The sequence below is a fragment of the Enhydra lutris genome, unplaced genomic scaffold, assembly GCF_002288905.1.
Source record: "Enhydra lutris kenyoni isolate GAN:26980312 unplaced genomic scaffold, ASM228890v2 scaffoldscaffold49, whole genome shotgun sequence".
Classification (NCBI taxonomy): Eukaryota; Metazoa; Chordata; class Mammalia; order Carnivora; family Mustelidae; genus Enhydra; species Enhydra lutris.
The window spans coordinates 736,831-764,813 of NW_019154133.1; the positions used below are offsets into that span (position 1 = coordinate 736,831).

The 27,983-nt window shown below is 37.5% G+C and overlaps 1 protein-coding gene across 1 annotated transcript in view; it reads right to left on the reverse strand.

Annotated features, from left to right (window-relative positions):
• Positions 1-27,435, reverse strand: part of LOC111156812 (RALY RNA binding protein like) — a 686,812-nt gene extending 659,377 nt beyond the window's left edge. Inside the window, exons 1-2 of the mRNA XM_022517892.1 lie at positions 27,414-27,435; positions 26,559-26,651 (exon numbers count right to left, since the gene is read on the reverse strand). The gene's annotated coding sequence lies outside the window, so the exon portion shown is untranslated. The remainder of the gene's footprint in view (positions 1-26,558; positions 26,652-27,413) is intronic.
• Positions 27,436-27,983: the final 548 nt, after the last annotated feature.

Below are 27,983 nucleotides of genomic sequence, written 5' to 3' on the forward strand. Positions count from 1 at the left end.
TATAGCTTTGAAAAAATGAAACATAAAGAAACAAAAGAGAGTAACATTATGGCAGGACAGAAGGCTAGAACAGCATTTTTCATGTAAAAAAATACAACAGAAGATAAATAAAAGTTCCATTTACCTATGTGGAAACACTAGGGGAATTCATAGGAAGTAGCATTTTTACTCAAAATTTATATTCAGGGGGCGCCTGGGTGGCTCAGTGGGTTGAGCCTCTGCCTTTGGCTCAGGTCATGGTCTCAGGGTCCTGGGATCGAGCCCCACATCGGGCTCTCTGCTCAGCGGGGAGCCTGCTTCCCCCTCTCCCTCTGCCTGCCTCTCCACCTACTTGTGATCTCTATCTGTTAAATAAATAAAAAATATTTTAAAAAAATTATATTCAGACTTATTAAGCTCTGAGCTAGAAATCCTCAAGTAAATTAAATCTGCATTTTATGCTCAGAACCACATTTATATCCACATACAGCTTTATGAAAGAATTCAGAATGGTTAAGAACACAGAATCTTAAAGTGATGGATGTATGTTAATTAGTTTGATTATGGTGATCATTTCATAATGTATCATATATGAAAAACATCAAGCAGGATACTTTAAATATACATAATTTTTAAAAATATTTTATTTATTTGAGAGAGACAGAGAGAGAGCAGGAGCAGGCAGAGGGGCAGAGGGAGAACCAGGCTCCCTGCTGAGAAGGGAGCTGGACACGGGACTAGTTCCTGGAATTCTGGGATCTTGACATGAGCTTAAGGCAGTCGCTTAACAAACTGAACCACCCAGCTGCCCAACATACATAATTTTCATATCAATGATAACTCAATAAAACTGCTAAGAGAAAAAAAGGAAAAACCCCACAGAATCTGAAATAAAACTTCCTGGACTACAATCCTGGCTTTGCCACTCTGGGACCTGGGCTTATCTTCCCTATACCTCAATTTCCTCACTGCTAAAGGTATGAATGCATGCAGTGTGCTTAGAATATAGCTTGGCAATCATAGGTACTAAAGAAGTTTTGATAATGTTGTTTTTATTATTATTATTATTATTATTATTATTTTTATTACTGCACTGCCTTCACAGATTTTTCCCTAGGGATGGCTCTCCAGCTCTATGCATTCTCTCCTTTTCCTGGGGTTCTGCTTGAGTGAGAGCATTTATATACAGCCATATCAAATCATAACACGTCTTAGTATCAGCCAACAAAGCAGTTTTCTGTATTTCATGGAATTCATCACCATTCATCAGTATATAATTTTGGATCAAGGTACAGGCAGTTAGTGGATTAACCCAGCAGCCAACTTCAAACATGGAACAGAGAGTTTCTTATTGCTTAGAGTGGGGAAACTATGCATGTTAATCATTGACATTGTAATCTAATCACCAAATGATAAAAACATCATGGGAGGAAGCAAAATCTAAGCGCTGGATCTAATTACGTTACTATTCAGTCGCTTGATGGAGAAGATGGCAAGTTGCTGCAGTCATTTATACAACCAAACACTCAATAGACCATTTTGGGCCCCAGTCCAAACTGTGACTGGAAAGCTAGTAGCTGTGCATTTCAAATCAAGATGAGTTGTTAGAGAATTAACTAAAGGCTCCGGGAACTCTAATTCTAATGATCTTCGGGTAACGGCAATCCAGAAGTGGAGACGGTGATGGTAAAATACTATTGTTTGCAAGAAAAAGGTCAGGCACAGAGTCAGACGGATGTATTTTCAAACCTCTGCTCTGCTATTTGCTAAGCTACACTGGCAACTGACCTAAGTTTTCACTTCCATCATCTATAAAATGGGGATAATAAGACATCTACCTTTCAGGGCTGTATAAATACTAGAAACAACTACATAATACCTGGTACACTGTTAGTAGTCAAGAATTGGTGTTGAGGGGCACCTGGGTGGCTCAGTCATTAAGCGTCTGCCTTCGGCTCAGGTCATGATCCCGGGGTCCTGGGATGGAGCCTCTCACTGGGTTCCCTGGTTGACAAGAAGCCTGCTTCTCCCTCTCCCACTCCCCTGGCATGTGTTCCCTCTCTAGCTGTCTCTCTCTCTCTGTCAAATAAATAAATACAATTTTTTAAAAAAATTTTAAAAAAGAATAAAAAAAGAATTGCTGCTGATTTTTATTGGTAATCATGAAATGGTAAAATACATTAAGGAAGAAACCGACATTTAAACACCATTACACAACTGCATTACTACTCGCGACAATTATATAAACAACATGGGGATTAGGTTAGTCGTTCATGCACTGGTGCCTAGCACACCATAGGTACATACAATTGGTTACGATAATGCTGCTGCTGATGCAATTCATGAAAACAGAGGGAAATGAATAATCCATGTACATGTGTCTCTCAAATAAGCATGATTGGTACAGAGGAATGTTCTCATTTTTTCATATTTATTATGAAAATAAAACATACTTAAAATGTTCAGCAAACTATAAAATAAAGTTTCAGTGGCCCAGGACCTTACAACTTGGATTCTGCCAACGGATAAAACAAAACAGAGTACATTATGAACATTTCTCCATTTTCTGCACTGGCACAACGAATGGTCCAGAACAGCAGGTGATCTAAGCTTCATTTCTCCTTAGACTCTTTAATAAGTGCTTGCATATATTTTGTTTACACCACAGCATCCTTCTTGTGTTTTCGGGAGACTAATGAGATAATGTTTTTATGAATGACCCACTAATGGAGAAAGAGAAGCAGCTCATGCTAGCACTAGCACTACCAAGGCTTACAGTGGTACAAGCAAGATGCTTAAAAAAAAAAAAAAAATCAAGAAAATCCATTTTGAGAAATCTATACTGTATTGAAGGCTAGTTACCAAAATGTTAAATACAAGACCTAAAGGCTTATCAGCTGTCAATATAATGACTCTGGAAAAACAATTTTAAAAAATTTGAAAAATAATTAAGATACACACACATTTATTTATGACCAAGCTTGTGCAATTTTGAAGCTAGACAGCATATAAAGAATATATTTTATATACTTGATATACTAGACAGCATATAAAGAAGTGGAACTCATTTTTAAAACATACCAGAATTTCTGCCCTGATGTGTATAAGTTGTCTGCTTCAGAGATACACACTTATCCCAACAATGTTGTCACAGTCCTCTTTAATAATTGCCTTTCCATGGGTTTTGCCATGAGAAAAGTAGCCGCATTAATTCATAATCACACTACAAAAGCTGTTCATCAGAAGTAAATGAAATGAGAAATACAAAAATCTTGAAGCGTCTGGGTGGCTCAGTGGGTTGGGCCTCTGCCTTCGGCTCAGGTCATGATCTCAAGGTCCTGGGATGGAGCCCTGCCATCAGGCTCTCTGCTCAGCTCCCCACCCACCTGCCTGCCTCTCTGCCTACTTGTGATCTCTCTCTCTCTCTGCCAAATAAATAAATAAAAATCTTAAAAAAATAAATACAAAAATCTATAGCTACCTATTCAAACAGAGTTCTCATACTGGAGCACACACGTGTGCACACTCACAGAGCTGGGGATGGAAAGGTGAAGGGACACTACACCAGAATGCTAAATTTACCTTGTAATGTTTCTGAATTACTTGATACAGCACTGGTTCCCATCCCAATGGCACCTTAAAACAAACTAGGGAACTTCCCAAGCTCCACTCTAAGTCCCCATAAACCTGAGTCTCAAGGCTGCAATCAGATCACTGAATGTTTTTTTAACACCCAGATACTTCCAAACTGTATGTAAGAGCCACTGAGTTAAAAAAAAAAAAAAAAAGTCATCATTTATTAAAAACATCGTCAGGTGGTGGTTCTATTTATTAAAGATGATACTCATAGTTGCCATTAGAGTAGATGTTACCATCCCCGCTCTCCAGATGACAAAAGGAAACTTTTAGAGGAGAATGCAAAGCCAGTATTTGAGTCCAGATCAGATTCAAAGTCTGTGCTTTTTATAATACATCAGACTTAAACCAAAAAGCTTTCATAGTGCTTGAAACTGGAGCCCAAAAGCGCCAGCGAAAGGAAACTCACAAAAAGCCAGCACTTACATTCTGTTCAGTCAGCAGTAGTGTAGTTTTGAAAAGTGCATGGGGACCAGATGGACATAAGGGGATATCAAAAAGACAATGCCTTCTGGAAAAAAATACAGTCCTTTTTGCAATATCTTACATGGACAGCTTTTTTGAGAGGAGGGAGTATTTTTACAAAATTTGTTAGTTAAATCCTTTTTGATATTTTTATTTACTGGTATTATTATTTATGTATGCAGGTGTATAAGTATATAAGCTTTTCCAATTCAAAATCAAAGCACTGTCCTGCATACCTCCCACAGGGATGGCAGCTTCATGTAGCCAGCATAATCTTCCAACTAAATGGCCTCCTTCCTTCTTACATACTTTTTATGTATGGGATGCGAGATACAATAGGGTTCACATTTAGACACGGATGCTACTCTCAGTCATGTTAGAGAGTCCTCTTTTTTCACAAAGAGGCAATTTCAGCCTCACTTATGACCCTTGCTTTAAAACTTCCTTATGTTGGGAGCACCTGGGTGGCTCAGTCAGTTAAGTGACTGACTCTTGGTTCCACCTCAGGCTGAGATTGCAGGGACATGAGATCAAGCTTCCTGATGCGCTCCACGCTCAGTGTGGAGTTTGCTTGTGTTTCTCTCTCCCTCTCCCTCTGCCCCTCACCACTCCCCCTGGAAAATAATTTTTTTAAAAGTAAAACTTCTTTATTTTTGTGAAATTCAACATTTAATTAAGAAATCATATACTTGAGGAGCACCTGGGTGACTCAGTCAGTTAAGTATCTAACTTTTTTTTTTTTTTCATTTCAGCTCAGGTCATGATCTCAGGGTCCTGAATTTGAGCTCTGCTTCAGACTCCACACACTCAGTGGGGAATCGACTGGAAATTCTCTCTCTTCCTCTCCCTTTGCCCCTTCCCCTGCTCATGCTTGCTTTCTCTAAAATGAATAAATAAAACTTTTTAAAAAAGAAACCATATGGATGAATAACACAAAGTGCCCCCCACCATCAATCATGCCAATAATCTGATAGAACAAAGAAATTTAGCACCACTTTCTACAGATGTGGAAACAAAGCTTAGGCATGCAAAGTGTGATGAAAGCTCAAAAGCCAAGGTAGGAATTACACACAAGTCTCCAGTCTGCCCACCCAAGGCCCTTTCCAGGTTCTCTGGTCTTGAGGGACTGAGAACCCTCCTTCTGGAAAGCTGATGCTCCTCCTGAAGGGATTAAGACCCATCACAGCTACAACAGAAGAGCTCATCACTGACTAAAGCACTTACCAGATATAGTTAAGCTCTTCCTGCTCTGACAGTAAGTCTAAAAAGGTTAATGTACTAATCATATTTTGGAGGGAAAAGGATTAACTCGTGATAATTCTTCTAATTTATTAGTGCATCTGATCTACTTACATATAAAGATAGAAAATACTGATCTTTTTAAAAAAACTATTTTGTAAAGACAATGAAAAAAATTCAGACTTTAAAAGGTTTTGGTTCCTGTGGTAATGATGACTTTCTAATGCAAATACTTTGATTACTGATTTCACAAGTTAATACTCTACAGAAAAGAACCTCATGTAGCCGATCAATCTTCATATTACTTAAAGACGATCATAGGATACGTGTACACTGCACATAAAACTCAAATTGTTGACCAAAAAATGGTGGATTAGACCTATATCTGACAGTTGCTAATAGGTTTTGAGGCTAAAAATCTTCCTTCCCAATAATACTCTAACAAATTAAATGTATTTATAAACTTTTTAAACAACAAACTGTGAACTCTAATAGACTCTACTGTAGACAGAACTCTTTTTCTTGGTAATTTCTCTCTCAGTTTCCATGGACCTATTCAGTCTTTCCAACTTCCTCACTGGTTTGCCTTGCTTTGATCACTAACACGGAGCACAAATGTCATGACAGAAGCACTTTCACACCTACAGTTCCTTATTCTCAGATTCATCCACTTTTCACCTCAACTATACATATCACCTCCACTGAGATAATTCTAAACTTGTTCTTAATCTTGACCTCTCCCCAAATCATCAGTTATTCTACTGACAACTTAACCCCCAGCCCCCACTTTGGAGAACTGAATTCATAGTCCTCTAAATTAAATGTGTGTACCATTAATTCAACTCTCAATCAAGTGTTCCCACTGAGCTGTTTTCCCAGTGCCTCATATATGTAAACTTAATGAAATATTTATGTTTTCTAATAAGAAAAGTGCCCTCTTAAGATGAGATACTTCTGAGTGACTAAGGACACCTTCCTAGCTACTCAAACGAGGTCACCAGATTTTAGGTAGCATGAGAAAGTCTGGAGTTAACCTCCAGACCACGCACAGAGTCATGCCAAAGATGGTTAACCTTATCCCACCAAGGACCGCAAACTCCTTGAAAGCCAAAATTGTAACCCTTTCCTCTAGCATTTACTACAGTTCTTGAAATAGTTGACACCTGTTAAGGACTGAATCCTGTCCCACCAAAAGGTGTATGTTAAAGTCCTAACCCTTAGAACCTCAGATTCTGACTGTATTTAAAGATGGGGCCTTTAGAGAGGCAACTGAGGTAAAATGACATCATATGGGCTAACCCTGATCCAGTATGACTGGTTTTCTTATAAAGAGAAATTGAGACACCAAGGATGTGAGCATCTGTAAGAAAGACCATGAGAGCATTGACCAAGAAGGCTGCAAGCTAAGGAGAGAGGCCTTAAAACAAACCTGCCAACACCTGGATCTTAGACTTCTAGCCTCTGGACTTGTAAGAAAATACATTTGCCAGTTAAGCCAGCAGTCTCTAGTATTTTGTTTTAACAGCCCTAGCAAACTAATAAATATTCATTTATTTGTTGAATTGGTTACAGCTTGCAATTTGCTACTTCTTTCTCCTTCTCAGACCACACTTTTAAATGCAGATTCATAAAGATAAATTCCTTGAAATCATGGATTCCCCTTCATTCTTTTTATTGCCAACTTAGTGTTTTAGAAAAGCACTGCTATTCCTAGCACCACCAGCCCCACCACCCTACCCCACCCCCGCCAAAGATGTCTTGGATTTAGGTTACTTATTCTTTCAAGTAACAGGCTTCAGTTGGAAGTCAAGGAATGTTGAAAAGAAAAAAACCTCCAGACAAGAGTGTCAGTGGCTTTTCCTTTTAATACCTTGCATATGTGTTGAAGGGGGGATTGTACAATTCTTTCAGGTTATAATATTTTTGGAATCTTCTCCAATTCAAATTTAATCAATGTTTAATTCCTAAACAGAAAACAAAACAAAACAAAACTTCATGAAGTTGATTTCCAGCCATATGGCTTTCTTCATCCTGATTGTTGATTTTACCCTGAGATAACAGAAACCAAGGTTGTGGGACTTGGGGGGCCAGGAAAGGTAGACAGGGTGGGTCTTTATAACTTATAGTGTTGTCATTTTATCTGTCTTGAGTCAAGAGAGCAAATGTTCGGTAATTGTATACTGAGAACATTACCTGAGCTCAATGGCGTCACAGAATTTCTAAAGAGTCAACACACATTTTGTTAGTCAGGAAAAATAACGAACATAACATAAAAAGATACTAAGAACTGAATGTTTTCTATCTGAAATGCATATGTTAAAATCCTAACCCCTAATGTGATGGTACGAGGATGTAGGGCCTCTAGGATGTGATTAGATCATGAGAGTGGGGCCCTCATGAATGGCACTAGTGCCATTATGAAAGGGACCCTAGAGAGAGCTCCCTCATGTCTTCTGCTGTTTGAGGATGCCTCATGAAGACAGCCCTCTATGAACCAGAAAGACAGCCTCCTTGGACAGTGAATCTGCTCTTGTCTTGATCTTGGACTTCCCAGCTTTCAGAAATGTGGGAAATAAATTTCTATTGCCTATAGATCACCCAGTCTATGGTATTCTGATATAGCAGCCCAAACAAAACAGAGGATCCTATGTGTAAGTAATCAAATCCTACTTAACATAGCACGAATTATGAAATGAGAGTAACCTATGGGTCAAAATTACAGACTTTCATCAGATTGACCTGGACTGAATTTTAACTTTGCTACCTAGTAGACTGTCACCCTGGGCCAGTGACTTAAACTCTTTGATTCTCCAATCCAACATCGATAAAATAGGAATAAAAGTAATGGGTCTGAAAAACCTGGCATATTTTGTATGTCTATGCCATATAAAAAACTGCTATATAATATTTAAACCTAGGAATACTGAACAGTGCTTTTGCTTACTAAAATTATGTCTTCAGAGTAAATTATTTTTGGAAATGATAACAGAAATAACCACATAAGCTTTATGAAGAAATCTGAGACAGGAGTTGAACATATGGCATGCACAAAAAAGATTCATTTAAGAATTCACCAAATATTTTTAAAAAAGCAAAATGTCACAGTGGTACTTTGGGGAATATAGTATGGTGAGATAATATTTCTGTAAAAGCAAACAAAAAATAGGCAAAAATGAAGACAAGTAACTTGATTTAGATGAAACTGATGTTAATCAGTTATATGCAAAGGCAGTAATCGCATGCATGGCTACAATGCAAGTTTGTATGCATTCAACATAAACTGATGGGGTCAAAATATGTACATCTATGCAAAAAAGAAAAAAAAATTTAAAAATTATTCCATTTTAAAAACAACCACAATATCAATATTTCCCAGATATTTTCATCTAAAAAAAAGTTTTTTTCGTTCTCCTCTTTCCTTATTTTTTTTAGAGCTATAATTCTATCAATAATGATTCTGATATTTGCTCAGATCTTTTGGGCAAACTACTCTGAATATCAATATCAGTCTCTATATTTTTCTGTTTTTATTCAGATGACATTATCAGAACAATTAAATGTGACCTGCCTGTGATAATTTCTTTTGAAATTTTAGCAATTTGCATATAATGCCGGAGGTTTAAAAAACAAAAATATTATAAGTGTTATAATACACATATATATACACACACTGTATATGTATGAATATATTTATATATATATTTACTTAAATAACACAATTAATTCTAGGAAGGTTTATTGACTCTATAAACACTAGGTCCACTACTCTCATAGAATTAAATTTCTCTGGAGACTGTGAGTTCATTACTAACGGGACGATGTTTTATATATTCTGTGTATCAGTAACTAACACTACATCAAATTGATAAGTGTTTGTAAGCAAATGAATAAATATGAGTTAGTGAATGACTGAATTATACCATCTTTATTTTCAAGATGAACATAATCTAGAAAGAACAAAAAAATGCGTAAGTTCAGTGTAATATGTTTTATCCCAATACTTTTCAAACAATTTGTGGTGAATGACTTTTTTTTAAGTTTCTAACCAGTCACAAACCAATATTTTATAAAATACAACAAAAATATATTACTAAAGGGGCTCCTGGATGGCTCAATCAGCTAAGTGTCCTACTCTTGGTTTTAGCTCAGGTCATGATCTCCGGAACCCAGAGTGGTCCTACGATGTCAGCACAGAGTATGCTTGGGATTCTCTCCCTTTTCCTCTCCCTCCCCCTCACCCCTGTGTCCCTCTGCCCCTCCCCCACTCATGCACGCTCACATGCATGCTTCCTCCCTCTCCCTCCAGAAATAAATAAATAAAATCTTTTAAAAATATATTACTAGGAAAAATAAGGAAAAAAAAAAAAACCAAAAAGACAATAAGACATAAAATTGTTCTGTAAAGTTGTAGGGAAGTCTCAATTTCTTGCCTCCAACTAGCAATCAGTAGGCCACAGACTTTATTTTGAATAGCTCCATTTTTTTACTATTGCCATCAACAATGTGATGGGACAGAACCTTAATTAACCCAAGAGTAAATGAAAGAAAGGCATTTGAAAACTTTCACTAAAATTAGTTCAGAATAATCTGCTGAGAAAATTATTTTCTTCCTGTACTTTTCAGAATTCTACTGTGATTCACACAACAGCCAAAAAACAAAATTGTAAACAAACAAACAAACAAAAAATGGACGGACATCAAACGGTTCTAATACTTCTCTGCAAACTCTAGTCATCCTTGCAACTTTGAAGGACTCAAAAGGAGGCTGTGTATGCACAGTTTCTCTTCCCTAGAAAAGATTCATAGCACAAGGAACCTTTTTTTTTTTTTTTCAAGATTTGTTTTATTTTATTCTTAGAGAGAGCATGGGTGGGGAGGGGGAAAGGGAGAGAGAGAGAATCCCGAAAAGGCTCCATGTGGAGCTCAGTGGATGCAGGGCTAGATCTCATGACCCTGAGTTCATGACCTGAGCAGAAATCAAGGATGGAACACTTAACCAATTGGGACACCCAGGTCTCCCTCACAGCACCAGGCACTCTTCTGATGGCAGGTAAAAGGCCCAATTTCCTGAGTGATAAATGCCATACGCATCTTTCTCATTTCCACTTGTTTCTTTTTTGAAAGAACTAACTCTCTTTTGTTGTGTTGTTGGAAAGAATTAATTGACAACTGCAAAAAGTACTGGTGTCTTTACTCCTTTCCCATATAATTCTGTTTTTGTGTTACGTTTCAAATAACTTTCACATGTGAGTGACATATTACTAAAGTGTTATTATTTGTGCCAGTAAGCAACCAGAGTACTCCAATGTAAATACACATATAGGTGGTGGAAATATTAAGAAATCACTATAACATTTTAAACTTTAAATTTTAAAAGTTCTGGCAATTTTTTAAAATTAAGTATTCAAAATGTCACTGCCTATGCAAGAAAAATATTCTACAAATTACAATTATATAGCCCATTTCTTAGTGGTTAGGTTCTGAAGTACTCATGAAAGGTATGTAAAAACTGTTCCCGAAAATACCTACAATAGGTTATATACTACTTTCTTGTGATATGGGTTTTTTTTTTTTAATATCATCTGTAAATAAGTCCAACACAGTTTTTCTACCAATGTTGGACAAGAAGATTAATTTCCTGAACAATAAAGTGCTAAGCTTGTGTTTTCACTAAAAACATAATAAAAAAAATGTATGAACTCATATAAATTAGAAGTGCATATTCTGCTAGCACTGGACTAAAACACAAAAAGATGTAAGTACAGGAATAAACATTATTTAAAATAAAAATCAAAAGAAAATGCACAGAATCAACTAAAATATTCAAAATGTAGCAAAAATTTTATACTGTGAAATTCTATATTGCCATTAAATTTATGTTGCAAATGACGGTTACTGACAGTATGTTTAAAGTATATTGTTAAGTGCAAAATTTTTACTACATATATTATATAGTATATATTTAAACATTTATATGTGATTATTATGTATAGACTACATAAATTATACAAGTATTATATAATTAAAATGTTTACTAAAAATTATATCAGTACTTATTTAAACAAAAACTGGTTTGAGTTTATTCACTTTATTATGAGACATGTTTTGTGAGTGGAATTACATATGGAAATTAATCTTCCAATTTAATACAAAATAAGATACCATATTAATCCTGAACTTTATTTTTACCTCTTAGGGAATTTGTCACCGTCTGCCCCTTCCACACCAAAATCTCCATTTTCATACATTCTAGAGTATCTCATGACACACAGAATGGTGGAAAGCAAATTTTCAAGATTTATTGAATGAATATTGATATTCCTTAGCCAACTGACCATACTCTAATGCTTAACCAACTGAGCCACCCAGGCGCCCTGAGATTACTTTTTAGCAAAAATGAACTTCAGTGGATTTCAGTTTAGATTCTTAATAAAAAGTGAAAGCTAAAATTGAAACAATCAGAGAGCATTTCAAAATATATCTTGGGTAATCTCTGCTAAGGAGCAGGACGTCAAAGAAATTTTAAAGCATGACATAGTCCTGAGACTTGTGAACCCTCTAGATCTTCATTATCCTAGTCCTAACTATTAGCACATGTGGCCATTGAGCACTTTTTAACCTTTGCTGGTCCTGTGCTCTACATGTGGAATACCAATTGGATTTCAATAACTTAGTACCAAAACAAAAACAAACAAACAAAAAAAAGCAGAACATTTAAAAAATAATTTTAAATTGATTACACGTTGAAATAACAATTTTTGATAAACTGAGTTACATAAAATATATTATGAAAATTAATTTTATCTGTTTCGTTTTTCTTTTTAATGGGTCTTCTAAAAATTTTAAAATTACACAAGATGGCTTGCTTTCCTGGCTTGCCTTCTCTTTCACCTGGACAGTGCTGATCTGGAGAATGTCTTCTCATTGACCTCCTCCTCTATTTCCCCTCTTCCCTCTTCTACAGTTTTTCACCTTTGTTTTTGTTTTTTTGTTTGTTTGTTTCTACAATTGCAACAATGTCAGGAGGGAGGCCTGGAATAAGAAAAGAAGGCTCTAGCAATTCTCAAGTAAAGACTACAAACATGATGGAATACACTCAGAGAGTAAATAAAACAAAGTATTTTCATAACGACTGGGTCACTAAATTATATATATTTTTAAAAGATTTTGTTTATTTCTTTGAAAGAGAGAGCAACAAGGGGGGACGGTGATAGGGGGAGAAGCAGACTCCCCACTGAGCAGGGAGCCCCACCCAGAGCTCAACCCCAGGACCCTGAATTCATGACCTGAGCAGAAAGCAGACACTCAACCAAATGAGCCACCCAGGCACCCCACTAATCTAAATTACTAAAAAAATGAAGTTGACTGTTGAACAACATAGGGGTTAGGGACTCTGACCCCTGTGCAGTTGAAAAATCCATGTATAACTTCTGACTCTCTGAAAACTTAACTACTAATAGCCTCCTGACCAGAAGCCTTACTAAAATAACATAAACAGTCGATTAACTCACATATTGCATGCTATGGGTAATATATACTGTATTCTTATAATTAAGATGGAGAAAGCTATTAATAAAATCATAAAGAAAATACACTCACAGTGCTGTACTGCACTAATCAAAAACAAAAACAAACCCGTGCATAAGTGGACCTGAAGAGTTCAAACCTGTGTTGTCCAAGGGTCAGCTCTACATTGTTGTCTACCTAAAGCATCTAAATGCATAGATATTTCTGAACTTGTTTTATATGTTTTATATATTCAAAAGTTTCTAATAAGGTGTTTTGTTTGAAATTCTGAATAATCTCAGTATATTCCAAAATAAAATTCATCTTCCCAAATAATGAACGCTATTTTAGTGAATAAAATATGAATACAAAATCATACACTCATATTAACTGTATCTCCTTATTGCTGACCTCTTTTTTTTTTTGAAAGTTAACCATTCTTTTTCATCTTCCAATTTCCTTTCTAGATGGCCCTCTCTAAATCTTTTGGTTGCTGTTGTCCTCTTCATTGTCCTATTTACTTTGCCAGCTACACATTTCCCCTTATGCGTTCACGTATTCCTAACTTTGGATGACATGTCCAGAGAGTACTGTCAAATCTCCCAATCCGAGGATCTTGCAAAGTCACTGGAAGAAAGAGAGAGACTCTGCATTCCAAATTTTCCAAGTGCCTTAATAATCTACGTAACTGTAAGTAATCATCTTTACTTTACCCAATTCTGATTACTGTCACTTTCTACATGCACCATGTCCTTCTTCAGGTAGGTTGTCAGTTCACGAGGACAGGTTCAGTGTCTTGTTTTTTTCTTAAACTTTTTTTTTTTAAATCTCCTAAGACACACTTAGATACCACAGATTCCCAATAAATAGTGGAAGAAAAAGTGTTCAAAGTCACAATTGTGCCAAGAGCAGAAACACTGCGGAAGACTCTGAGAAGGACAAGAAACGCAGTCTAGCGCCGCACAGTTCTGAACAAAAGCGTTGTGTTTTTAAATCTTCCCAACGCAGGGAGCTGCAGTGAGGGTGCCTATTTTATGAGACAAATGTCACCGACCTAATGATATACAAATCAAATATCTTCTTTTACATTTTTTAAAGAAGGCATGGAGGTCTAAGTGTGGAGCAAAAAGGCTGTGTTCAGATCTTTACTCACACATTTGACAGCACTTTTGAAAAGCCCTCTGTCTGATCCTCAGTGTCTTCCCAAATATTACTATCTGGGATAATAGTATATTCTTCTGGGGTGTAACAAAGAAGAGACACAATATGACTAAGCACTTAGCAGTCAGTCTGATACATAAGGGATGATCTATAAATGGAATGAGGTCGTAGCAGCTACAGCAACATATCGAGCAGTAACAATAGCTATTGTCTGTCTACCTACCTGGACTTCAAAAACAAAAAACAAAAAACAAAAAACAAAAACAAAAAATCCTTGAACTAGATAACAAAATATACTAACAAACTCTATAACCTTTTATTTTTTTAAAGATTTTGTTTATTTATTTGACAGACACAGATCACAAGTAGGCAGAGAGGCAGAGAGAAAGGGAAGCAGGCTCCCTGCTGAGCAGAGAGCCCAATGTGGGGCTTGATCCCAAGACCCTGCATCATGACTTGAGCCGAAGGCAGAGGCTTTAACCCACTGATCCACCCAGGTGCCCCTATAACCTTTTTAAAGTATGTTTACTGTTATGTTTAGAAAGTATTTAATTGTAATATCTCATATTAGTTTCCCTAGTTTTGATCAGTGACTTCCTTTTAAAACTCAACTGTGTGTTGCAGTAACCATGGCAGAGTTTATTTTCATATTTCCTGAATATTCTAACCAATTAGAGTCAAGACAGATACAAACATTATTTATTTACAGCTCTCTTCATGATATTCCAAAAGAGAGGACTAAAATTCTACATAAATTAAAAAAAATATCCTTTATAGCACCAGTTGATTATAAACCTTTAGAAATGTCACAGATACATTTTAGCACATTTTAAAGTTTTCCTTTCCACCTTTTTCCCTGTCTGGAATTATAGATTTAAAAAATCCTTTCTCTAGTTGGATTGGCTGAGCACTGGACTCTTGATTACAGCTCAGGTCATAATCTTGGGGTCCTAGGATTGAGCTCCTCATGGGGCTCTGCTCTCAGCTCGGAGTCTGCTTGAGAGCCTCAGCCTCTGCCCTACCCCCTGCTCAAGTACATGTGACCCCCCCAAAATAAATAACTAAAATAAATCTTCTTTAAAAATCCTTTTTCTAGGGCGCCTGGGTGGCTCAGTGAGTTAAGCCGCTGCCTTCAGCTCAGGTCATGATCCCAGGGTCCTGGGATCGAGTCCCGCATCAGGCTCTCTGCTCAGCAGGGAGCCTGCTTCCCTTCCTCTCTCTCTGCCTGCCTCTCTGCCTACTTGTGATCTCTGTCTGTCAAATAAATAAATAAAATCTTTTAAAAAAAAATCCTTTTTCTAAATTACACTTTAACACTCAGCCTTTCTTCACAATGCTTTAACTTCTCATGTGTCTGTTAGCCATTTGTATGTCTTCTTTGGAGAAGTGTCTGTTCATGTCTTCTGCCCATTGTTTGATGTGATTATCTGTTTTGTGTGTGTTGAGTTTGAGGAGTTCTTTACAGATCTTGGATATCAGCCCTTTGTCCGTACTCTCATTGGCAAATATCTTCTCCCATTCCCTGGGTTGCCTCTTTCTTTTGTTGACTGTTTCCTTTGTTGTGCAGAAACTTTTGTTCTTGATAAAGTCCCAAAAGTTCACTTTCGCTTTTGTTTCCTTTGCCTTTAGTGACTAGTCTTGAAAGAAGTTGCTGTGGCCGATGTCAGAAGAGGTTACTGCCTATGTTTTCCTCAGGATGTTGATAGATTCCTGCCTCACAGGCACATTAAAAAATGTTCATCATCATTAGCCATCATGGAGATTCAAATCAAAACCACATCGAGATACCACCTTACAACAGTTAGAATGGCCAAAATCAAAAAGACAGTAAACAACAAGTGATGGAGAGGATGTGGAGAAAGGGGAACCCTCTTATACTGTTGGTGGGAATGCAAGTTGGTGCAGCCACTTTGGAAAACAGTGTGGAGATTCCTTAAGAAATTAAAAATAGAGCTTCCCTATGACCCTGCAATTGCACTACTGTGTATTTACCCCAACGATACAGATGTAGTGAAGAGAAGGGCCATCTGTACCCCAATGTTCATAGCAGCAATGGCCACAGTTGCCAAACTGTAGAAAGAACCAGGATGCCCTCCAACAAATGAATGGATAAAGAAGATACGGTCCATATACACTATGGAGTATTATGCGTCCATCAGAAAGGATGAACACCCAACTTCTGTATCAACATGAACGGGACTGGAAATAATGCTGAGTGAAATAAGTCAAGCAGAGAGAGTCAATTATCATATGGTTTCACTTACTTGTGGTGCATAAGGAATAACACAGAGGACACTGGGAGAAGAAGAGGAGAAGTGAGCTGGGGGAAATAGGAGGGGGAGACAAACCATGAGAAGACTCTGGACTCTGACAAACAAACTGAGGATTTTGGAGAGGAGAGGGCAGAGGGTGGGGGGTTGGGTGAGCCCGGTGGTGGGTATTAAGGAGGGCACGTATTGCCTGGAGCACTGGGTGTGGTGCATAAACAATGACTTTTGGAACACTGAAAAAAATTAAATTAAATTGAAACAAACAAAACAATGCTTTAACTTCTCAATATCAGCACCCTTAGTTAGCCACATGTCTTTTCAAACTCTAAAGTGTGTTCATCATTTGACTCTGTTCCACTATCAAAATCTGGAAGAATAATACTCTCCTCTGACAAAAGACATCCATCCTTGCACCTTTCTCATTCTATTAAAAATAGCAAACTGCTATTAGTTTTCATCCTTACCTCAGGCTCTCAATTCTTAAACTGTTCTTAGTTTATTCATCTGGAGTTGCCCTTGACCCTTTTCCCAGCCCAGATTTATGGCCTTTCTTTTCTATAACATACTCACTAACCCTAGAAAGCCAGACTCATTGTTTTGCATTATGTACACCTGCTAATCTTCTAATCAAGTAAACCTCAATTGTTTGCTAGACCCATTCAGATTACAGACTAAGTACTGGTAAAGAAAGTGATGCAATTGCCTTGACTAAAATATGACAAGTTGTTAATTTTGCCAAGTTCGCTTTTATGGCTCTAGAATCTTTTTTACAGACCTCCTGCATATTCTTGGCTAGATTCCCTAAGCTCTTGTCCCCATACCAATTCATCTCAACCTATAATCTTGCACTTGTACCTGAGAAGACTAAAGTCATCATTTCACATGCCCAAACTCCCTGTAGGCATGGAGTCTTATTACCACTGAATCTCCACCCTCCGGTACAGGGCTGAATAAATAAGGAATTCAGGTAAATAATAAACTGACTCAATTTCTTTCCTCTTCTAAGATGCAAACATCTTCTTGTGCTAACACTGATCACGTCAATTCCTTCTGATAAGTGCTCCTGAAAATTACCATCCTCATCCTTACAGCTCCATTTCTTCTTGCTAGGGAATTCCATCCTGTTAAAAGTAAATACGCATTTGGGTTTTCTTTTTTCTGGCTTAAAAATATAATTCATTCAATAATATTACTCTCTGAGTAATATTTCAGTCCCATGATTAGCATTAAACTTCATTTACTTCTTGTCTTCATATCTTTAAGACCGCATATGACCTTAAACATGGGCAATGGGACTTCTTTCTGCTTCTGTTTAACTCTAATATACATATTTTTTCTCAGTGACAACTAATGGATTTTTCAACATTTTAACTGAAAACAAAAAATCAAACAGGTAATTTGAAAGAATACAATGAAATCTGAGTAACATCTCCTTGCATCCAAAAACTAACAAATGATTTGTTCCACACACCACACACACACACACACACACACACACACACACACACATTTGATGACTGGTAAGAACACATGGCACTTATCACTACATAACTGAGCTTGCATCTCCTAATATCATTTGTTATCTAGTGTATATATAAATTTTCCCAATTCTCCCAAGATTTGAGCCTGTTTTTTTAATAGGATCAAATACAGTTTCCAGTATTGCATTTGTTTGTCTTTTGCTCTCTTCTAATCTAGAGAATTCTCCCTACCGTGGTGTAGAGAAAGAAACCAGGCCACATGTCCGGTATGTTGAACGCAGAACACTAAACCTTGGAAATTGCCTCTTTCCTCATGGTTTAGTTTAGCCTGTTCCTCTTTCTTGTATTTTTCTATAAACTAAGTTTAAACAGGCTTTATTAGGCTCAGCTTAAACATTCTAGCAACAATATTTCACAAATGGTGCTGGACAGAGACTTGACATTGCATCCATCAGGAGGCTCATGGCATCAAGCTGTCTATTTAAAAAGACAACTTCTAGAAGCAATTAGGAAGTAATTTCTGGGCACCATGAGAATATGTTATTGACCAAAATACTTTTAACTAATGAGTTTGCACCTGTTGATGATTCTTGACTGAATTATTTATTTCATTGGGAGTTATAAACAGTAATTTTCTAATTCCAGCATTTCTTACATAAATTAATTCTCATCGTTTTGTAAAGAACTGGTCCCTCATCAACTAGAGAAGAGTTCTTCCTTAAAAAAAACCAGGCTAACCATTTCCTTCAATTTAATTATTATCAGAATTGTTTCCTGTTTTTTGGGGGTTGAGTTTCATTATGGACTCATGGATTTTGCTTCATTCAGTGTTTTATAAGTTGTTACAGTCACTCTTGTTGGAGGAGGTTACTGAGAAGATGTGACAGTTGGTTGATCCTCAAGCTGGACCCAGGCAATCAGATGTTCCCCCTCTGTCCTTGAAATGTATATTCCCCCACTATTCCCACACAGGAGCCACTTCAAGTACACAGTCTTAAGAGAATAATGTGCTGTTGAGCCCATCCGGACTGCATGCGTGACCAAACCCCACCAAAATCTCTATATAAACTTTTAAGATTCTGGTGGATAGATGCAAAGATCTACTTGTCTTGTGATAATCCTATGCAAATTTCCTTGGTTATTAAAACTGCTACATACGGGACGCCTGGGTGGCTCAGTTGGTTAAGCTGCTGCCTTCGGCTCGGGTCATGATCCCGGCGTCCTGGGATCAAGTCCCACATCGGGCTCCTTGTTCTGTGGGGAGCCTGCTTCTCCCTCTGCCTCTGCCTGCCACTCTGTCTGCCTGTGTTCGTTCTCTCCCTCTCTCTCTCTGACAAATAAATAAATAAAATCTTTAAAAAAAAAAAAAAAAACTGCTACATACAACCTAGACCGATACGCCTCTTGCTTTAGTTTCTCCTTACCTTCTAAGTATGGGGGCCAGTTCCAAATTTCACCCAAGAAAATGCTGAGGTTGTAAGCCAACAACACTTGATGTTCAAATTTATCTGAATTTGGCAATTGGAAAGCCCTTTAAGCTGACTCTCATTTATAGTTATGATTTACAAATTAAGTTAATATAATCTTACTTATCTTTGGACATGTCCTTATTTTCAAGCACATTGAGATATCCCAGGCTAATCTTGTACTTTTTCTACCTAGACTTAAAATCAGCCAATTCTCTAAAAAGCTCTGATCCCCTTGAGTAGGAAATGGTGTTTAGAAACCACAATTTGTGAACTATATGTGCTCAATGGAGCTGGAGAGACACTGTTTAGAAGACTTTTCAGGAGACAGAGCTAGTAAATGTATTTATTTTTAAAGGCTTTATAGTATATTTTAGTATATGATAGATTAGCTCCTTCTTTGCTCTTCTTTTTTGGAGTTATCCTGGTTATCCTTGCATTTTTATTTTTCTATATGTAATTCAGAATCAACTTACCTAGTTCCAGGAAAACTTTTTAAGGTCTTTCTATTGAGATCAGGTTACATGCACACACACACACACACACAGGTACACATATACAATAATAATATGTGATAATATGTGACACATACAGTCTTAGGGACTGACCTCTTTACGATGCTGCCACATCATATCCAGAATTTTTCATTGGTTTAAGTTCATTCAGTTTCTCCTTAAAATTAGTGGATTTTGATACAGATTCCACCCACCATTCCCACACTAGGAGAATTCCACCCACCATTCCCACACTTCTCCTCAAGCCTCACCTTCCTGTAAGCCTATGCAACATTAGCCCTGATGAACAGCACTTTTTCTTTACATACACACATTTTTTTAACCTTCAGTGGGTATACTCCTCTTCCTCTTTTTCTGCTTTAACCAGATCCCTTCACATCCAATCATAAAAATGCAAGTGTTTCCCCAATTTTTGCCTCCTAAAGTTTTAGCATAAATAAGTTTGTAATATCTCTATCTTTCAGTGTGTTTTCCAGCATTAGAGCTGAATTTCATTGCACATTAGTCATTTTATCCAGGAATTAATGTGGGTGCTTCAAATCAGTGTTATATCCAAAGCTGAACCATTCTACCACCAAGTCAGGTTCTTCTCTAGATATTTTTGTTTTCTGGCTTTGTTTTATACCACTAGTTTTTTTTTTTTTTTCTTTTTTGTTTTTTTCTTTCTTTCTTCCTGTCTTTCTTTCTTTTCTTCTCCTTCTTGCTCTCTTTCTCTTTTTCTTTTTCTGTCTTCCTTCCTTCCTTTTAAAGAAAGAGAGAGCAAGCTGGAGGAAGGGGGGCAGAGGGAGATGGAAAGAGGGAATCTTAAGCAGGTTCTATGTCCAACATGGAGCCCAACTTGGGTCTCAATCTCAGGAACCTAAGATCACGACCTGAGCCAAATTCAGGAGTCAGACGTTTAACCAACTGAGCAACCCAGACACCCCTACACCACTCATTCTCAAGTTATCCAGATTCCAAACACAAAGGCAGCTCTTAAGGGACCTTCTGTCTTGGCCTTCAAATCCACTGTTTTTATGGATTTGCAGATTTACCATTATCTTTGCAATCCATTTCATCATGTTCATTCACACTGCCTCCGTGGTATTTTATGCTTCCCATTCTTTATTGAAAAGTATTCACTATTCAAGTTCCAAGGAAACTATTTAGTAATGGAAGACTTTTTCACACATCTGAAGAAGCAATTAAAAACATTACCCTAAAATAACATCTTACAGTTATATTTGTTTTGTGTTATTAACAAATGGCTAACATGAGCTTGAAAAATTGTCACATCCAAATATGTGTAACAGTGAATTCTGAGGTGGAGATGATGTTGATAGTGAGATGCTGGTAGACAGAAGAGACACCTATATTTATAGACTTGCTGTGTTATGAAAATTGGTGGTTCTGTTTTCCTTGTGCAGAAGACTAATTTTTCACTTCACACTCAAAAGCCTCAAGTACAGATTACATTTTGTACTTAATAAGTAAACATTTGTTGAGTGTTTCTCCCAGGTCATCTATAAAGCCACGTGTAGATACTGAACAATCTAATTTTGTCTTGACCACAGAGTACCAGTGGCTCCTGACAAATTTCCATGATTCTGTTCTCTGAAGAAAATCCAATAGTCATGGAAAGATTTGTGATGCTGTGGTTACCTAAAGGTCTTTTCACCTTTCCTTTCCTTTTCAGCTTTCCTTTCCTTTCAGGACCAGTAAACATCTCTGTGTAAATGGTGCCATTTTCTATTTTTTCTGGCCATACCACTCCCCCCTAAGTGTGGCCACAGTAGTTTTAAATTATGTACCAAGAATAAAGATGCAGCTATTGTTTTAGATTAGCTAAAACAAAACAAACAAATTCCTTCCCACAATGTAAGATCCCTATACAGAAGGAGGGACATAAGATATCAATTCAGACATTCCTGTCACTCTTCCCTTTACTACCTGTGGAGTTTTAAGCAAGTTACATGTCTAAGTCTCAGTTTCCTCAAAAATATAAAATAATCATTTTACCTACTCATGGAAGAACAAATGGAACTAAAGTCACTTGACAGATCAATAAATGTTAGTCTTACTTTTCTGTCCCACTCATTTTGATTAAAGAAAACATAGCCCTTGCCTACTCCAATCTGGTAACAATTTCCAAACTGACTCAAAATATGTTGTACCTTTTACAATTTAGCATATAACTATGAAGATGTGTATCTATACACAAGGATTCTGTATGAATACAATTAATTTCCACTCTTAAAATTTAAACAAAATGTTCAACTATATTATTCTAAGCAAAATATAGAGAGAAATTGATTATTTAGATGTAATTTTATAAAATATATTTATGCAAATAAACTCTCTATTTTTTTCTTTATTATGAGGGTGTTTAATGATGCATTCCATTGCATCCTTTAGAAAAGCACGACAGGGTTCCCATGTTCTCCACTATAATTCTCTTGACTTAAGATTTATACATGACCCAAGGAATAAATCTTACAGCCTTGACCCCTGCTGAAGAGTCTCCAAGGACAGTCGAGAACAGTTTTATCCTAAACACTAATTCTCCCACTGCTTTCCCTGCAGCTTGGAATGGATAGAAAATGAAATCCACACCTCTATATTCTCCAGGTTTCAGCCCCAGAAAACAGCCAGATAATGCAAAACAAACAAAAAAAGTTACAAAAACACAAAACCAATTGCCCACAATGTAAGTTAACTATTTAACAGAAGTCTAACAAAAAAAATGAAGAGCAACGACAAAAAAAAGTCCCAATATTTTCTTGAAAAACTAAAAGCTATTAAGAATAAAGTAAAACTAGTGGAAGTTGGCACTGGCTGAGTTAGATATATCTCTCCCACAGGTCAAAATTCAATAATAAGAGTGATAACAAATATTATATTTAGATAACACTTGCTAAATGTTTAGCTTTTTGTATATTCCTCAGTTTTATTTAATAATTATTGTTCTCAAAATCATGGTGTAGTGAAACTAATTGTCCTTGTCATCAATAATGTGCAAGTTTATGTTGCCCCTGCTAATTACTAAAGAGAAATTTATTAAATTAAAAATCATATTTAAATTATGAAAATGGGATTTTAAAGGCACCCATGCAAGTCACTAGAAGTAGCAAATAATAATAATATGAAAAATAAGAAAATAATAACAATACCTTCACATCAGTGAAGAATTTTTTAAACTAGTTTTTAATTACATTCCAGAGCTCCATAAACTAGTTTCAGGAATAAAATTCACCATTATTGCAGTTTTTTAATGCACAAAATAGAATTTTCTTAATGGCAATGTGATAGAAGTGAAGAAATAACTATTTTTTAAAATCACAGAAAACATATAAAAATAAAAGTTTTCGAAAGTGAGAGCAAATAAATTGAAATAACATAATTTCTTCAATTTCCTTTGTTTGATGCAAATGGTTCTAAATATCTGCTTCTATTTCCAGTGTAGAGCTTTGCCTGATTTGGTGCACTGTATGATTAGTTGCTTGCAATACCAGTAAAGAGTAAACAAAGCATGACCATATTCTTACTCAAGGGGAATGCTTTCAAGAAAGTAACAGACATCAGAGCTTTTCCACACACTTTGTATTAGCTCATTTAAAAAGTGATTATTTTACCTAAGAAATAGTTATTCATATAGCACATGATTCTTTTAGCTAGGAAAATACAATATTTTTGGCATATGATATGTATGTGCATTATTTTTCTATGCCATTATTTTTTATTCTAAAGGCATCATTTGTTTGCCTAAATACAGCATCTCTTTGAAACAGTAGACTTTCATAAAAATTAGAGAAAATAAACAAAATAAATAAATAAAATAAATAATTTTTTTAAAAAAGACAGTATATCTTTCGTGGTTAATATAAAGAGTGCCTTTATTAATTACATATTTGAAACTTCCTCCCTCATACATAACCTACTTCATGCAAACTAAGAAAAAAAAATCAGTGTGCTACTTGCTTGCTTTTAATCATGTAAGGGTAAATATAAGGAAAAAAATAATGTTTATTGTGAATGATGAAAATTTCATTCAAAATTGTTTGGACAAACCACACACTCAAGACAGGATTCCAGCTAGGGGTTGCTTTCTCTATAATGTTCAAGACTGGATCAGAAACTGTAAAATTAATTCAGTAATCCAGGATTTTTCAAAATACCCAAATGTTGGCATCCCATAGAAAAGTTCTAGGAAATTTAACAGTTGTTTTAACTTTGTGATGATTTCTTTGCCGAAATTTAAATGAAACTCTCAAAGTCAGCTAATGGTCCAATAACCAATTTAATTTATGCGTCTTCTTACTCTCACCCATCACCTCTACCACCAAGACCCTTTCTCCCTGCAGGTGTAAATAATTTGCATGATTAAGTGGATCAGAGTGGGAGGCGGGGGAGGGTTTGCTTACTAAATGAAAGAACAATATTATTTTTCCATAAGAAACCAGTAGGCGGTGCTAATCTAGGATACCGCATGCAAAGATTTTAAACCAAAACACACACAGACTAGGTGACTAGGTTAAAGAGTTGTAGAATTGCCAGTATGATTCCTCAAGGAGGAAATTTCAAAAACGTGCATGTAATAGAATTTAACTTAGGTATGAAATACAATGGACTATGACTATTAAATGAAAACCTCACATGACTTAAAGATTCTTAGTATGCTCTTTAGTTACAGAATTCAGAGCACAGCAACATATTTGTTCCCACATTAAAATCCAAGAACATCTTCATCTGCCCCATTATAGTTTCAATCTCATTTGGAAACATCATAGAGTACAGATCAAGCCTGCTCCAATATTAAGACCCACTTACCCCCACCTTAGGGCAGCAACTAACATGAAAATTCTGGTTTGATTACTCAAGTTTTTTCTTTCTACTTACTCTGTTTCTCTCTTTCAAAAGAACTTAATGATTTACAATATACATAACCTGCTAAGAAATATTATACATACACATTCACTTGCCTTTTTAAATAAATGAACACTTCTATTTATATACATTGTAACAGAAGTGATTAAAAAGTTGCTTTTTATATACTTTTGCTAGCTCTTAAACCACATGAAAGACTATATTTCAGTAATGTACTCTACACACACACACACAAATCAAAATTTAAAAATTAGTGATATATTTGTGCCAAATCTTAGAACTATACCCTTCCATGATATCAAGTCTAGTAGTCCATACAGAAGACATGAGCTGTCTTCCTTATATAAATGCAACGGGACTTTCTTAACAGAGAAAAGCTACCTAGAGTACAAAAATAACTCAATTGCAAATTTCCAAAGATCACTGAGAATGCACTGTGAATTTTTTAAAAAGCTTTCTAGACATTGAAATAAATTTTAATCTTCTACAGACAAATGATCTTTGTACTCCTAATTCTTTCACCACAAAGAGTAAATAAATATGGGCATAAAACTTTTCATTCCAGCAGCTGAGGTGACAGACTTAGAGAAACATTTGTTCTAAAAGCCATAGTGTAAGTAATTAACCCATTTGTTATGGGCCCTTTTGTATGCTGGAATTTTTGTCTATAGATACCCTATAAGAAAACTTAATTTTAGAAGTATTTGCTTTATATTTAACAGAATTCAAATTATATACATATGACAAATTTAAGGCTGAACTTTTCATTTAAGAAAAAAAAAAATCAAAGCCTCTAAATCAAATCACTTAAATAATAGTTACCCTCCAGATTTCAAGATTTAAAGTATGACAAGAAATTTGTTTGGACAGCAAGTTTTCCAGCAGATTCTGTCACTATGTTTAAGTACAGAAAAGGCTTTTTATTACCAACTGGTACATCTCCAAAAAGCGGTGCTAGATGATACTGGAAATATGTAACAGGACAATCATAACACATCTTAAACTCCACAGAATACCGTCAACACAGTACTGTAATGTTACCAATACACCGGAATCAATCACACCATAACCAACCCCTACCCCTTGCCCTGTGCTCAGTTCTCAGGGGGAAACCTCAGGTGGTTAAAAATGGGGGGAAAAACACTGTCCCTTTAAAACTTAAATAAAAGGCTATTTTATACCTTCGGGGTGTAGTCTCATTAATGCAAACTAACAGTTACATTCTCAATATTAAACCCAACTGACCACCACAGAAACTATTTCCCCAACCCCTGGAGACGCCAGCGAGCACTTAAAACCAAAGCAACACAAAAGGGAAAGAAAAGATCCAAAGACAACACCACTAAGAAAGCAAAACCCTTTGGAACAAGCAAAACGGGCCGGGAAAGACCTACTGCGTTGTTTACTCGTGGCAAAGAGGAGGAGCAGGAGTTGAGCGTGCGGGGGCTGGTGCCATCCTCCGGGATCTGGAAATGTCTCGAGCTCCCTGCCCGCATGGCCAGCAGCCAGCCCCTTCGGAAGGTGCTGCCCCTGCCGCTTCTCCCCACGCCTCCCCGGCGCTCCGAGGGGCTGCCCCAGCTGACCCGTACCGCGTCCTCGGCCCTCGCCCCTCCTGCTCTGCAAGTGGCCCTCGGAGAACTTACAGGGCCCGCGTCCCCAGCCGGCGCCGCCAGCGGCGCAGACACCGCCCGCCGCGGAGATGACCTGGGCGCAGCCTGGGGAGGGACAGTATTTTGCGCACATCCAAAAACGATCCCGAAGCAGGGATCGGACTTTGGCTTTCCCTAGCTCCCAGCACGGCTTTCCCCACGGCGGGCTCGGACACTGCCCGGAGACGCGCGCGCGCACATACACACGCGCGCACACACACACACACACACACACACACACACACACGCACAGACACACACAGCTTTCTTTGCCAGGACCAGTGTTGCCATTGCAAACCCGGGAAACGCCTCCAAGGGGACCAAGTACCTGCTCTCTGCGAGCTGCTCAGCTGTTCACTTCATCCTCCGTTGACAAGGAAACCAAACCGCACTTCATTTTTTTTTCCAGAAAAACCTTCCACTGCCATCATTTGAAAATTGATTTACGGGGAGGGGATGGGGAGGAAGAAGGGATAATATATAGATATCAGGATATCTATCATAAAATTATCTCGGTTTTTTAAAAAATTCAAATGTGCAAAAGTCACAGTTAATATAAAGGAGGAAAAAAGTATTTTGCTTAAAAATTATCCCAGTAACCAGCTGCAAGAAAAGTTTCATGTTATCAATGGGTGTCAAAAACAGGAGGGAAAAAAAACGAAATTGTTCTCACCGGCTTCCAAAAACAGCACAAAAAAAATAGAAAATTAATTTTTTTTTTTTTTTTTTGCTCATTGGTTTGCACCAGTATTGCAAAACCACAAACTTGTAAACACTGCCGTAAAATCCCACCTATACAAAAATCTTATCAGAAAAAAAAGTATGAAAAAAAAAAAAGAGTTAGAAACATGCTTTTTATTTTTACAAAGGAAAAAAAATAGGCACCATACTTCACATCGCTTTTTCCATAAAACCAGTTGCATATTTTGCTGGACTTGGGAGTCGCTCCCAGCGGGCACGGTCGCCACGGACTCCCAGACACAGCGCCTTGTCTACAGAACCATCGCATGCTAGAAAAACTTGGATTCAGGAAAAGGCTCAAAACCATGCTCCTCCAGCTTTCCCAAATATAAACAATAATCAAAGAAGTGGAAAAAAAAAAGAAGAAAAACAAAAACAAAAAAACAAAAAAAAAGGACAAAAAAAAAGAATAGGACAAGAATGTCACTGAGAAGGTACTCACCGAGCGGGAGTAAAATGTTGGAATAAAAATGAGATTTAGTATAAAATACAGTATGGCGGTGGAAGAAGGAATGAAGCGCGTTTTTTTCTCTCAGTCTCTGCCTCAGGCACTGACACGTGACTCGGAGCCAGGCTGACTTGCAGGCAGCCGGGAAGGACCGAGGCTGCGAGGGGGGAAGCCCCACGGAACCCAACTCCGGCGGCGAGACGGCGGCGGCGGCGGCGGCGGCGGGGAGTCCGGCGCTTGGGAGCGGTAGCACCAGTAGCGGCAGCCGCGGTAGCGGCAGCGGCAGCTCCCGGCGAGGCTGCCTCCGCTGTAAGCCCAGACGAGCAGGTGCCCCTCACGCTGAGGCTGAGCACACGCACACGCACACGCAAGACAGGCAGGGCGCCGGCGAGAGGGGGAGCGGAGCGGGGTTGGGCCGGAGGCGCGCAGCTGCCGCTGCCTGTGCTGCCGCTGCCGCTATAACTGCTGCTGTTGCTGCTGCTGCTGTTGCTGCCGCCGCTGCCCCCACCGCCGCCGCCGGCTCCAGTGGGGAGCGCGTGTTCTGGGGCAGTTCTGGGCGTGCTG